The sequence below is a fragment of the Pongo pygmaeus genome, chromosome 1 (genome assembly GCF_028885625.2).
Source record: "Pongo pygmaeus isolate AG05252 chromosome 1, NHGRI_mPonPyg2-v2.0_pri, whole genome shotgun sequence".
Lineage (NCBI taxonomy): Eukaryota > Metazoa > Chordata > Mammalia > Primates > Hominidae > Pongo > Pongo pygmaeus.
In genome coordinates, this window is record NC_072373.2 from 180,435,206 (window position 1) to 180,449,495 (window position 14,290).

Here is a 14,290-nt window from a genome sequence, read left to right on the forward strand (position 1 = left end):
TTGTTGACTGATTTTTCAGATCAGTCAATAAAGGAGACTGATCATACAATGGAATATTCTGGAGACATTAGGAATGATACAGTTGATGAATATCAACATGAAAAGATGTTCACAATATATTTCAAAGTGAGAAAAGCAATTCATAAAATTGTATCTTCAGAATGATCCTGGTTTTTGAAAGGGTAACTGGTAACTGGTTATTTTGGAAGGTGGGATTATCATGATTCATATTTCCCTTTTGCCTGTTTTTTTTAAAAAATCAGTAGTAAATGTTTATTATTTTAGAATTAAAATAAAACAGATTAGTTTTAATGTATCACTATCTCTAATTATTATCAAAATAACTACAATGAGCAAAGCATTGTGGCAAAGGCCAGCAAGCAAAAATTCAGTGCAGTTTAGCATAGTAAAGAATATAGTCTTGCCCATTAGACAAGACTATATTCCAAACACCGCATGTTCTCACTCATAGATGGGAGTTGAACAATGAGAACACATGGACACAGGAAGGGGAACATCACACTCTGGGGACAGTTGTGGGATGGGGGGTGGGGGGAGGGATAGCATTAGGAGATATACCTAATGCTAAATGATGAGTTAATGGGTGCAGCACACCAGCATGGCACATGTATACATATGTAACTAACCTGCACATTGTGCACATGTACCCTAAAACTTAAAGTATAATAATAATAAAAAAAGGAACCATAAAAAACCTGAAAAAAAAAAAGAATATAGTCTTAACCACTGTAGTTAGGGTATTGATGAAACCTAAGTTCAAATCTTAGCTCTTTCCTCTTCAAGATATATCATCTTGAACAAGTTGCTTGATCTTTCTAAAGCCTAAAAACAGTAATGATATTAATAGCTGACATTTATTAAGACTTTACTTTGCACTAGACACTGTGCTAATCACTCTAGAATATCCTCCCCACGTCAGCTGATGAGGAAACTGAGGCTTAAATAAGGAAGTTAAATAAGTTGCCCAAATTTACACAGCTAGATAAACATATCATAGTGTGGTTGTGAGGATTAAGTGCAAGGGACCATTTAAAGCACGTAGCCTAACACTGGTAGGCATATGTACAAAAACTTGACGCACATTATTGTTTTTAATGATTTAGACGCAACCCTGTAGCAAGTTTTGCTCTTTATAACCATCTTATTACTGAAACCACCTCTCCAGGGAATCTAATTTGGCTGTTTAGTGTGGTGGGTAACGGCATGGGCTCTAAAGCCTGTCTTGGTTTGATTCACAACTCTACCACTTAGTAACTCTGTGATGCTGGGTAACGTACTTAACCTCTTTGTGCCTCAGTTTTCTCATCTGTAAGATAGGCATAGTATTAGAACTGTCTTCATGGGGATTGTTCTGAGGATTAAATAAGTTAACATACAGAAAGCATTAAGAACAGTCCCTGGTAAAAATGATTACAAATTAAAAAAATTTTAAGTTCTTTGTCACACTCTAATATAAAGATTTTAGTACATGTTCCTTATATTGATATATAAACATATTGTTATTTAACACTAAAAGGTCGTGTAAATGTGTGTGACCTGTCATAATTCATAGTGGAAAGCTGTCCCCATTTAAAAGAAACCCATGTAGCATTTACATATACTCATATTACTAAAACAGAAGTTAAATCCAGACACAAGACATACAAAGATTATTAATTCTTTCAGTTTTAACTTTTCCAAAGTCCGCTCAGCTATGAATTCTTCAAAATAAAAAATCTGGCATACATAGGACTTTATTGTACATTTTATTTATTATATTTAATGATTTAATCTATTCTCTGGATTTATTAGCTCTTTCGAAAACAATTGAAAAACTCCACATAGAGACTTTAAAAATAAAACTCCAGTTTTATAATTTCTGTTTATCTTATTGATATTTCAGAAGTAATCTAAGAAAGGTCTAGGAATCAAATATATTAAGGTAATACCACTTACATGAAAAATTTTATCAAAAGAGTACATCATCATAGAATTAAGAACCATGTAATAGGAAAAAAAAGTTTCTCATCAGTTGAAAAATTTTTTAGGCTTACTCATGTATATATATGACTGTATACGTATATGTACATAATTAAAATATTAATTTTATCAGCATAGTATTAACTATTTTAAAGTAAGTGTTTGGGAATTATGTTAAAAATCTCCAAAGCAAATTATTAATTTATATTCCTTCCCAATAGAAACCATAAATAGTATCTGTGATCATTTTGCCCAAATTTGTAAAAGTGTAAAATCTACAATTTTACAATTACTAGTCATATTGTGGCTCTAGAATAGTCAACTTCATGTAACAAAGCAATCAGTAAGAGCATGGGAACTTACTTTCTTCCTTGGAAAGGCAATTCCTGTATTAAGGACAATGTTATTTTTCTTTAAAAGTCCCAAATCTTCACACAAAGGCATTACAAGCTCATTGTGCACCTCAGTTGTAAGGGCACCTGTGTTTCTTTGTTCATCTGGTTGATCTGACCTGAGGATTTGATTTGCCACACTCCTCCCCTGTCCCGCCCTGTTTCTCTCTTAATGAGAACAACTTAACAATAGCATCCATGTAAACTCCATGGCTCAAATAATGAATGGTGAAGAATACAGGTATTAGTTATGGTGGGGAGCACTTGCTGCTGAACCTACATGTAAAGAGCTAAAATTCAGGGTTAGTAAGCATAAATGTAGGGGATAGGTCAATTTTAAAACAGAGGTTTCAGAATGAGAGTGAGTCTCCACCCGCACCCCTAGCCCAGCTCCTCCCTATGGAGTGCTGTGTAGTATTAGAGTCAGATGAATTCCACCTCTGTTATTCAGGAGCTGCATGATCCCTGGCAAGTTCCTTTTTCTCTCTGAGCCTCAGTTTGTATTTAATAGAAATAATAGTACTTACCTTATAGGTTGTTATGAAGACGATGATTTTTAAAGTTACTGAAAAAAATATGTAAAGTGGCCGCTTAATACTAGTTGCTTCTCTTTCCCCTTTTACCTCTGCATTGGGCACATTCAAAACAAACTCCAACGATGCACACCAACATAAGAATTGGCTTATGTGAAATTATGCATATTTGAAGAATTTGGGAACTTGACATAAGATAGAACATGGCTTGTATTCATTTCAACATCTCCTAAGGGGAACAAAGGAACCATAGTCATTTATCAAGAATTCATTGAGCACCTACTATGTCCATGCTTCACTCTAATCCCTGGCGGTAGAGTTGTCTTCTGTTCTCGAGATGATCACAGCTTGAGGAGACTGTAGGTGAGGAAATGACAGACAATGACAATACAGTGTAACAAGTATCAACACAGAAGGAAGCAAGAGGGACTTCTAGAGTGCAGAGCAGGAGCATCCAAAGCAGCTTGGCTGTGTGTATGTGTATATGTGGGGGTGGGTGGAGAGTGGTTATTGGGATAGTTCTGAGCGGGTCAAGAGTGGGGTGGGAACCAAAACGATTCCAGTATTGAATTTTAAGGAAGCAGGAGTTAGAAAAGCTGAACATCAAAGCTTGATGAGGTACTTTTTAAAAAGATCTACTTTACATAGCTGTGAAGTAAATGTATTCCACTGTCAGAGTAAAGCTACATTGTATAATACTTTTATTGACTATTATGGATATAACAACATTTGTGCAATCTCTAATATTTCATCACAGGAGATTTTAATGCGAACAATGAGTAAGTGCTATTCTCAAGTAAGCCCATGAGCATATGTTCAGAAACATTTGATTAGAGCCTTTGCTCTCACAGTTTTAACTATTCTTAGTTGCTCCTTAACAGTTGTCATTTGCACTTAATAGACTAGATAATTACTTGCTTAGCAGTTGACAATAACTCGGTCAATCATGATAGCAGGAAATAAGAGAAAGAGTACTCAGTCTTCATGTAGGTTTTAGTGCTGGAAAGGACCTTAGAAATTATTGATATTATCCTTCTCATTTTACCGGTGAGAAAAGTCAGGTCTAAAGAGGCTCAGTGATCTGCTCAAATTCACACAGCTTGTGAGAAGCAGATCCACAAATAGAACCCAGTTGGCTATGGCTACCATTCACTGGGCATTTCCAACATGCTGACAACCAAAATCTCCGAGTACTATTTCATTTTACTGGCATTTCTAATCTAACACATATCCCTTAAATCCTTTTAGAATGGAGAAGGAAATACTTACTTTTAAAAAGTATTTGTTCTGTGGATACCGGTAGATGAAAAAATGGCATTCACAGAGAATTTGCTTTATTAGCTGGTTAATGTATATTCCTACCCACCTGCTCTTCAGCATTGTGACCTTGTCACTCCCTTACCAGGAGGGGAATCTAATCCTCCTACCCTTGAATGTTGGTCACTCTTAGTGATTCTGGGCCATGCTATCTACTGCCCTTTCCAACTATCAGGAATGCAGATGTCATGGAGCTGTAATGGTGGGAGCTGAGATAGAAACTGGCAGGACAACAAAACAGAAAGCCTCTGAAACCTTGATGATTATGTGTTGTCATAGCAGCCATGGACCACATACCCAGACTTTTACATGACAGAGGAATAAGCTTCTACCTTACTTTGGTCATGGTTATTTTGGACCTTCCTTTCACAGCAACCTAACCAATATTCTAACCAACACAACTGGAGATACCATAATGAATCTAAAGTGCCTGGCATAAAACTGGTGCTCAGCAGTAAGTAGCTAGCACATTTCAAATACCAAAGCCATCTATTGCCCTTCAGGACACAATTCCTTCTTTCGGAGTGATTTTTAGACTTGGCTTATTGATTTTTTCTTTTCCACATAGGCTTCCTTCTATCTCTGCCTTCTGGGTCATCATCAGACAACAGTGATATTTCAAGTTGCTTACTCCCAGTAATCTTTGAGCTCTTAATCTCCAGTGTCTCCCTTCTCCTCAATTTCAGCCACCTAGGTTCACAGCTGATCTCAGGCTTCATTATAGTACTAAATGGCTCCACCCTCAAGCTCTAGAATTCAGCCATTTTTCTGTCGTATTCCTGCTTCTTCCCTGGTCACTGTTCTTACCCTTTTAGTGCTACCAACCCAGTTTTCGTTCTCATCTTGTTTCTCAACTCCTAGGTCCCATCCTGTGTGCCTAGCATGAGGTTATGCCTGGCACTTCTACTGAGCATGGGCCATGTGCCCAGCATTTTCTCTATCGTCCTCTAGAATCTCAGCACACCCTCTTCATCTTCTGATATACCACCTGGTCAGCACTAGCCCACCTGATCCAAGTGGGCCTCCTCTGGATTCACACAGCACATTTGCAGTCCTCTATCACAACTGCTGTCACATTGCTTTGTCAATTTCAGTTTGTGTGTCTGTCTCCCCACCAGACTATGAGCTTTTTGAGGTTGGAGACTGATTTATGGTCTATGTAACTACAACTTAAGCAAAAAACACATCTACTAGTTGGAGTGTCACAGATTTTCCTGCCTTCGTGCCTTTGCTTATGCCGTCTGTCCCTGGGAATCTTTTTCCCCAACTACATTGCCTCCTTTTAAAATCAGACAACTCCTATAAGGTTCATCTCACATACCACTTCCAAAAAGTTTTTCCTGATATGACACCTTCCTCCATTGGAGTTCCGAAGCATTTCATTGGTATTTCTTTGCATTTTTTGCATTTATTTGATTTTGCAGTCAATTTAATTACTGAATACCTACTATTCACCCAGTGACATACTGCCCACTTCACTCATGGCTATAATTTATTCCTCATAAATATCCAATAATCCTGATTTTACAGATAAGGAAACTGAGGCTTTGAAAGATTACACAACTTTGCAAAATCACACAGCTAGAAAGTAGAAGGACCACGATTCACTCCCAGGTCAGAGTTCTCTTGCTGAACTGCGTTGCTTCATAGATGTGTTGGAGACTTGTTCCTTGTGTAAATGTCTTGCCCCTCTGTGTGAGTTCTTGGGGGGCAAGCGGTGTGTCTTTCACCTTTACATATCCTTTAACATCTGGCCCAGCCTTTTGCACGTAGTAAAATAAACAGAAAATAAAATTGATTCAGAGACTCTCAGAAAACACCTACAAGACAGCCCAGGGACCCCCTCCCCCCATTCCCATTTCCCTCTTACTGACCCAAGGGACCTGATTGCCAACGGGCTCACAACGGACCCTTGCAGGAGCAGGTGCTAATTCAGACAGCCTCATTAACAATCTGTGGGGCTCCTGCACTAATTACAGTGGGGCTTTAACTACATCCAGTTCACCAATTCAACAGCTTCTATTTTTAACCCATAATGGTGTGATCTCCAGGAGGAGTATACAGGGATCTAGTGTTCTCTCATGCCACCCTATGTCCCTTCCCAGTGTTTCCAAGGAAAAAAACTGTGAGAAAGTGAGAAAATACATTCAATTAGTGAAATTGTGATTTATATCTCACAGCTTATTTGTTCCTTAGCTGTTTAAACATTATAATTTTTAAAATCAAGGTAAATCTAAAAACAAAGAAAATTTATGAAACTACCATTGACCATGACAGAATAGACACTTCTTTTCCCAGCCATGTAGTTCCCATGATACCTCAATAATTCTGAGTCACTTTGTATAATTTATTATTTTGATAATTTTACATTTATTTTTGCTATTCCTTGGTTAATCTCTATTTCTTCTATTAGATTATTAATCCAGTGAAGACAGGGATAGCATAATCTCTTTCTCTAATTCAGAGCCTGCTATGTATCAATTAGGCTGTTTGCTATGTTTCTAACTACCTTCTCTCTAATTGTAATAAGGACACACAAGGTAGGCACTAATGTGTCTATTTCACAGATAAGGAATCTGAGATTCAGGGAGGTTAAATAACTAATTTAGGACCATATAGCTAGTAAGTGGAGAGGCTATAATTTAAATCCAATCTTTCTAGTTCCAAAAGTAATAATTTATCCTCTATGCTGTATTGCCTTTGACTAAAGAAGCTGTTAATCTTGGTGGGTTTTTGTTTTTGTTTTGCTTTGTTTTTGTTGTTGAAAAAGAAATTGTCTCAATGGTTTGTTAGCCAAGTGCTAAATTTCTCTCCCGGATATGTGTATGTTTTTGATAGAGAAGAGACAAGAACTGTGTATCCACGTGACTATCGTTAGAAAAATGTTGCTTACTGCTACACAGCTTTCTTTTAAAACAAAATATTGATGACTTAATTTATCTAAATTTCTTGTGTCAGATTTCACTCTGTGTATTTGTATGTTTGTTATGTTTTTATTCTGCCTCAGAGACTAGTATTCTGAAAATTGAAGTTTCCTTAGGAAAGTTTGAGATACAAAGATTTAGTGATTTTGGCTGCCTCATATTGCTGGGATTTAGGGAAATACAACGTTGTAAACAAAGTAACTTTTTTCATGACTTCCTCATGTTTTCTTTTGTCTGCTTATCACAGCATATTCATTATTAGTTTGAAACAGATTTTTCCTTTTGTATCTTGTTAGTTTTATCTTCCCAGAATTTGTCATAAGGAAGTAAATTGTAGATTTCGCTTTGATTCTGATGCCTCCTTGAACTTCAAAGGTAATATTCCCTCAGAGAGAAGCTTTGGATTCTAATTTTTTTATCTCAGAAAATTATACAGACAACATATTTGAAGTAATATGGTGGAAAGTTCTAAAAGAAGAAATGAATGTATGAGCTCTCCTTTTAGAGAAGATGCTGATAAGAAAGTAAAAAGAAGGAAAAGACAGGAGTACACGAAGAAGACAGGCCCCCTCAAGCATTCAATGGCAAACCTAACAAATAAACTTTTTCTTCCTTCAAGATAAAAATTATCTTAAAGGAAAAGTGGAAACTTATGATCTTCAAGGCAAGGAATAGAAAACTCCTCTTACTATAGTTTTTCTTCTAAAAAAGGAGTGAGTTTATACCAACTCTTTAGAAATATCATTTAGCCCCAATATTCTCTCTATTGCAAGTGGGCAAGTTCTGCCCCATGGAAATGCTACTTTTGTTTGATAAAAACAAAACCAGATACAGGGAGCATAACTTCTCGTTCCTTAATTGTGAGGTGCAAATGGCGACTTTCTCCAAAGAATGTAATATGGAAAGAGGTAACTTTACACTAGAGAAACCTGAAAAATACTACCTCAACCAGGTAATCAAGGTCAATAGCAACAGTCATAAATCATGTTGATAGTATGTGCCCTTCATTTGATGTGATGAAAATGACACTTTACCTCTGTAATCTTCCTTCCCCAAACCCATATCCCCAGCGTAATCTTGAGAGAAGCATCAAAGTCCATTAGAGGGGCATCTCACAAAATACTTGAGCAGTACTCCCCAAATCTGTCAATGTCATCAAAAACAAGGGAAGTCAGAGAAAATATCACAAGCAAAAGTAGCCTACGGAGACATGTCAGCTAAATGTAATGTGGTGTGAAATAGAATAATTCAAACTTAAAACTGTTGAAACTTTAAATTATTCTGACCCTTGAGAGAGATGTGGCTCTGCAGCCTGAGTCACATGGCATGAAGTAGCAACTTCTGCTTTTTTTCCCCCGTAAATAGTTAAGACCAGGCTGGGCACAGTAGCTCACGCCTGTAATCCCAGCACTTTGGGAGGCCAAGGTGGGCAGATCATGAGGTCAAGAGTTTGAGACCAGCCTGGCCAACATGGTGAAACCCCATCTCTACTAAAAATATAAAAATTAGCCGGGTGTGTTGGCATGTGCCTGTAGTACCAGCTACTCAGGAGGCTGAGGCAAGAGAATCCACTTGAACCGGGGAGGTGGAAGTTGCAGTGAGCCATGATCACACCATTGCACTCCAGCCTGGCTGACAGAGCAGGACTCTGTCTCAAAAAAAAAAAAAAAAAAAAAAGTCAAGACCAAACAGCACCAGAGATAAGAATCCCTCAGATCATTGCCCCTCCTTCTGAAGTAAAAAGCTTCCTCGGAATGTAGCAATCTGTAACCAATCAAGTGCTGTAATATATGCACTGATCTATGGGGAAAATGTAAGCCTGCTAAAATTTCTCTGCCTTTGCCTGTTAAGTGAAACCTTAACTTCTCCACTTGGGAACCTGACCCCATTCATTTGGAGTCAATGTTTCCACATGGCCACCTTTAATATTTGTGTTCAAGTAAACTCTATCTTTAATCATATTTTCTGAATCTAGTTATTTAAGGTTGACTGTGGTATCTTGCATGAGATCTTGGAAAAGAAAAAGGATGCTAGATAAAACTAAGAAAATCTGATAAAATTGAGACTTTAATAATAATCCGTCAATATTAGTTGGTTAATTGTAACAAATTGATACCATACTAATATAAGATGTTAGTAATAGGTGAAACTGTGTGTGAGGTGTATGGATACTCTATACTATCGTCTTAATTTTTCTGTAAATCTAAAACTATTCTAAAAATGGAAATTCATATTTTAAAAAACTCAACAAATAAAAATGCTTATAGGGTCATTTAAGAGCTTCCTCAGAAATTTAGAAGAACACAGAAACAACGGATGTTACATAGTAAGTTCTAACATTTGGATGATTCTATACTATCTTACTTAATTTTTAAAATAGTCTAGTGAAGTAGATACAACTATTTATTCCCACTTTATAGCAAAGAAAAGTAGAGCTTAGAAAGATGAGGTGGCTTAATAAGAATTTTACAGCTTATCTCCCTAGTTCCAATGATCTTTCCACCATATCCCATTTACCTTTCTACTGCTCCTAAACATTAGCAACAAAATAGGCAATAACAGTACCAGGCTTTAATGGTTGGTCAACATAAGGCAAGAGAGTAATTGCTACACCCTTTTCCATTATTTGCCCACCCAAAACATTGATCTAAAATATCCATTTAAGCACTGGTTAGTGGCATCGTATCACAAAAAGTCAGTAAATTGTGCTTGCCTCTGACAAGGGTACAGAATGTGTTACCATTGAGGGTGAATGGTAATGTGAATGGGCAATAGTTTACTTTTTGTCAGAAAGCATTCTATTTTAGGTCTGCACACTTCGGAATATGACCTTTACTGAAGAACACCTTAAACATCTCATTTGGCTTTTAGGAGTTTGTTGATAATAGATGGTGTTCTATACTTTGAACTGGGGAAGTGTCCAAAGACCAGCAATGGTTTGGGGCTCATTTACAAAATGTTCCAGCTGTGGTGGCCATATGCCACTCCATCTGCCTGTATTGTGTGGGTATTGTTCTGCTATGTTCTGAAGCTTGCCTACTCTTGCTTTTGGATTACAGACTACTTGGGCAGGGATATAGTTTTTTGTTTGGACCATTTTACCTGCTGCAAAGCAACATATACTCTTCCCCTGCCCCTAGCCCGCAAGTTCAGAAGACGTGTGGCTGTTAAGTTTGCAATTGTAGCAGCATTAAAAATATACATATGAGAAATCGTATCCCTGACAATCAGTTTATTGTGTGGCACGTGAGAGGGGTGAGGGATGGGAGGAGGTTACCACTTAAAACATCTGCCAAGACACAGGTAGTAACAGTAGCAATTACTGGATATTATTAAATACAGCTACTGTGAGATGAACTCACCATACAGAATCTGTCTCTAATCCCATCAGAGAAGCTGGCTTATAATTATGGATCTTGTTGGATGTCCTAAAGGGTAACTGGCCTGAGTTTCTCCCAGATCTTAGTTGGAGAGCGTGTATGGGAGGGAGGTGAACAGGGCACATGCAGAGGATTTTGAAGATGAGGAGTTCCCCAATAAATGTTATTTTAAACTTCCTGTTTTGCTGTAAACTGTGTTAGAAAGAAAGTGATTTTGGTCATCTTTGGGGGCTTTAGAAATACAATGTTTTTACCACTTTTGGTATTCAAATTATTTATAGAGCTTCTAGGACTATACTCAACTTCTCCACCCACAGAGAAGCCATTTTCTCCTGTTCAACTTACTGTCAAGTCATTTCAGATCACCTGCAGTTAGTATTTAAGCTGTGTTTTCTTCCCTCTGTCCTTACATCTCTGTTTCTTTGACCTAGGATCCTCATTTTCTTCCAATGATCCTTTAAAATTCAGCTCACATTTTACCGTACTCTGGGAAATCTCCTTTGGTTACACTCTGTTTTAGGTGATCTTTTTTTTTGTACTCTCCAATTATCTGTACATGGACCTATCATACCTTTGTTTTTTTTTTTTTTTTGAGACAGAGCCTCCCTCTGTCACCCAGGCTGCAGTGCAGTGGCGCGATCTCAGCTCACTGCAACCTTCACCTCCTCAGTTCGAGCGATTCTCCTGCCTCAGCCTCCCGAGTAGCTGAGATTACAGAAGCCTGACACCACGCCTGGCTAATTTTTTAATTTTTAGTAGAGATGGGGTTTCACCATGTTGGCCAGGTTGTCTCAAACTCCTGACCTCAAATGATCCACCCACCTCGGCCTCCCCAAGTGCTGGGATTACAGGCATGAACCACCGCACCCGATCCATATCATTTTTTGTTCATTCGTTTATTCAACCATTCATTAAAAATATTTATAAAGTATTCACTCACTATGTATCAGAAGTTGTTTTAGCTATGGAAGATGTAACAGGGCACAAAATAGATAAGGTTCCTGTTCTCACAGAGCTTACTATTGGAAAGAAAGCCAATGAATACATGGACAAATGATTAAATAGAATATATGGTTTTAGACAGTAAAGAAAAACAGAGTAGTGAGATTGTGAGTAACCGAGGGTTGGAGCTATTTTGATTGAATGGACAGAGAAGGGTTCTCTGAGGAGATAACATTTGAAAAGAGGCCTGAATGAAGTGAGAGAGCAAGTGATGTGAAGATATGAGGGGAGAGTAGCTTAAGCAGAGAGAACACTGAAGGTTGTGAAGGGGGAAGCTAGCTTGAGGTGCGTGAGGAACCAAAGGAGGCCTATGGGGCTGAAGCATCATGAGTGGGGAAGAACGTGGTAGGAGGTGAGACCACAGAGACAGAACTCTCCACGTTATGTAGGTTCTTAAAGGTCAAGGAGAGAACTTTATGGGGTGATGGAGCCAGGATTTGTACCTAGACTTATTGCTCTCCAAACCTATATAATGCCTATAATAGAACGTTATCTGTATGTATCATACTTTTAAATACAGTGATGGAAAGTGAAACCTTTAGGCTGTTCAAAAATGTGGAATTAAAATGTCATATGAAGGTTTTGTAAAAATTAATTACATTTATTATTAGGAAAAAGGCATATAGTTTTAGGCATAGTATTTGTCATTGATCTATTTTGTGAGGATATATGTTTTTAGCAGGCTAAACTATTCTTTAAAACTGTTGTGTATATTAAATCAGAGAACACCTAAATTCTAATTCTAGATTTATATCCCTATTTGTGATATTCTGCTTTTTGCATGTTTTATAAAAAAAATTATGGCCTAGTGTTTCATTACGTAGCCATAAATGTCCATGTAGTTCTGGGATTTATATACTTGCTACATGCTTTCAGGGATACTATGACTCTACTGGACATAGTCAACTTTTATATCAATCATCTCCTCTTAAAACTAATAGAGGAGGCTGGGCATGGTGGCTCACACCTGTAATCCTAGCACTTTGGGAGGCCAAGGCGGGTGGATCACCTGAGGTCAGGAGTTTGAGACCAGCCTGACCAACATGGCGAAACCCTGTCTCTACTAAAAATACAAAAAAATTAGCTGGGCATAGTGGCAGACGCCTGTAATCCCAGCTACTCGGGAGACTGAGGCAGGAGAATTGCTTGAACCCGGGAGGTGGAGGTTGCAGTGAGCCGAGATGGTGCCACTTACTCCAGCCTAGGCAAAGAGTGAGACTCCATCTCAAAAAAACAAACAAAGAAATAAACAAAAAACAAACAAACAAAAAAACTAATAGAGAAGATACTTATATATATATTTGGTCACATCCTAAGGTTTGCACTCCAAGAGCAATTCTGAAAATTTAGGTTCACTGACATCATGATCTATGAATCTCTTCTGAAATGGTCATTCCATTTCCACGATGGAACTCTAATACTCTAAAATTTGGAATAAATGAGGTTCTATGGCCTCCTGTTCAGTCTAAATGTCTTCACTTCCTTGAACAAGCCAGCAACAGCCTTGTTTTATTCCCTAGAATTTCAATCTCAGTGTGTTTAAATATTTTGTCACATCAGTAAGAAAGTCAAATTTTAATGATACTTGGGGATGTAGCAAAATTAGTGTTCAGAACCTCTTAGCTCCAACTCTTTTAATCATTCAATAAATTTAAATAATCAAAACATCTGATGCCATTAAAATAGACTAGGCTTACATGGCCTACGTTGTCTTCTTCCAAAAACCCTGTAAATAAGTACCAGTTAAGGGCATGAGCATGAAGAGAAATGGAGATCTTTATCTGTTTCTGCAGTTAACCATAGAGAATCTAGCATACCTAGTTCATACCACATACTCTTTTCCGGAAAGAGAAATGAAGCCTGGGGTTCATAAGCCCTCTCTCCTGATGGAAATAAAACGTTGAAAACAATTTTTCCCTTTTTCTGCTGGTGCCACATCTGTGAGAAGTACAATTAGCTTTTCCATGTTTCCATGTTTAAACCAAACTTCTCAAATTTCATTTGGGCAGATGGTTAAGTTCAAGTCATGTGTCCTGGCTAATTGGATAAAACATTTTCCCCTGTAATATCACAGGCACAATGTTGACAAAGGTATCATGTGACAGGTACTTGCATACTCTGACAGTGGGAACATAAAGGGATGAGGTCTTTGGGGAGGACAACTTGTCAATACATTTCAAGAGCCTTGTACGCTTCATACCCCTTACCCAGTGACCTCATGTATAGAAATCCAAACCAAGAAAGTGATGAAATGATGACAAAAGGTATACATTCAAAGATGTTCACTGCAGCATTATTTATAACAGAAAAAAGTAGGACCCAAATATCAAAGAAGGGAATGCTTTAATTAGTTATGATGCACCTTTATGATGATTTTATAGCAACAGGAGTAATGTTTTCAAAGAATACTTCATGACATGAAGAAATTCTTATGAATTAACATTAAGTTATGAAACTAAGGCATAAGCAGTATCTGGTGTAATATACCAATTAGAAAATTTACATATGGCCATAATGCCTTTGCTAGCCCCATGTTCACTAAGTCCCTAGATACTAAGAGGTCAATGAGGTCTGGCCCTTCTTGAACTACATTGTCCTGCTAATCTCATCCAAATGAAGAATTATGTGAAGTTTACAAAGTTCTTTAAGAAGTTATCTTTAGCAAGGAGTGGCAGAAACACAGAATGCAGCCCATCTATTTTCAGCAGTCTATTTAATGGAAAAGGCGAAGTTTTCAGATTTGGGCCTTTAAAAAGAGAGTG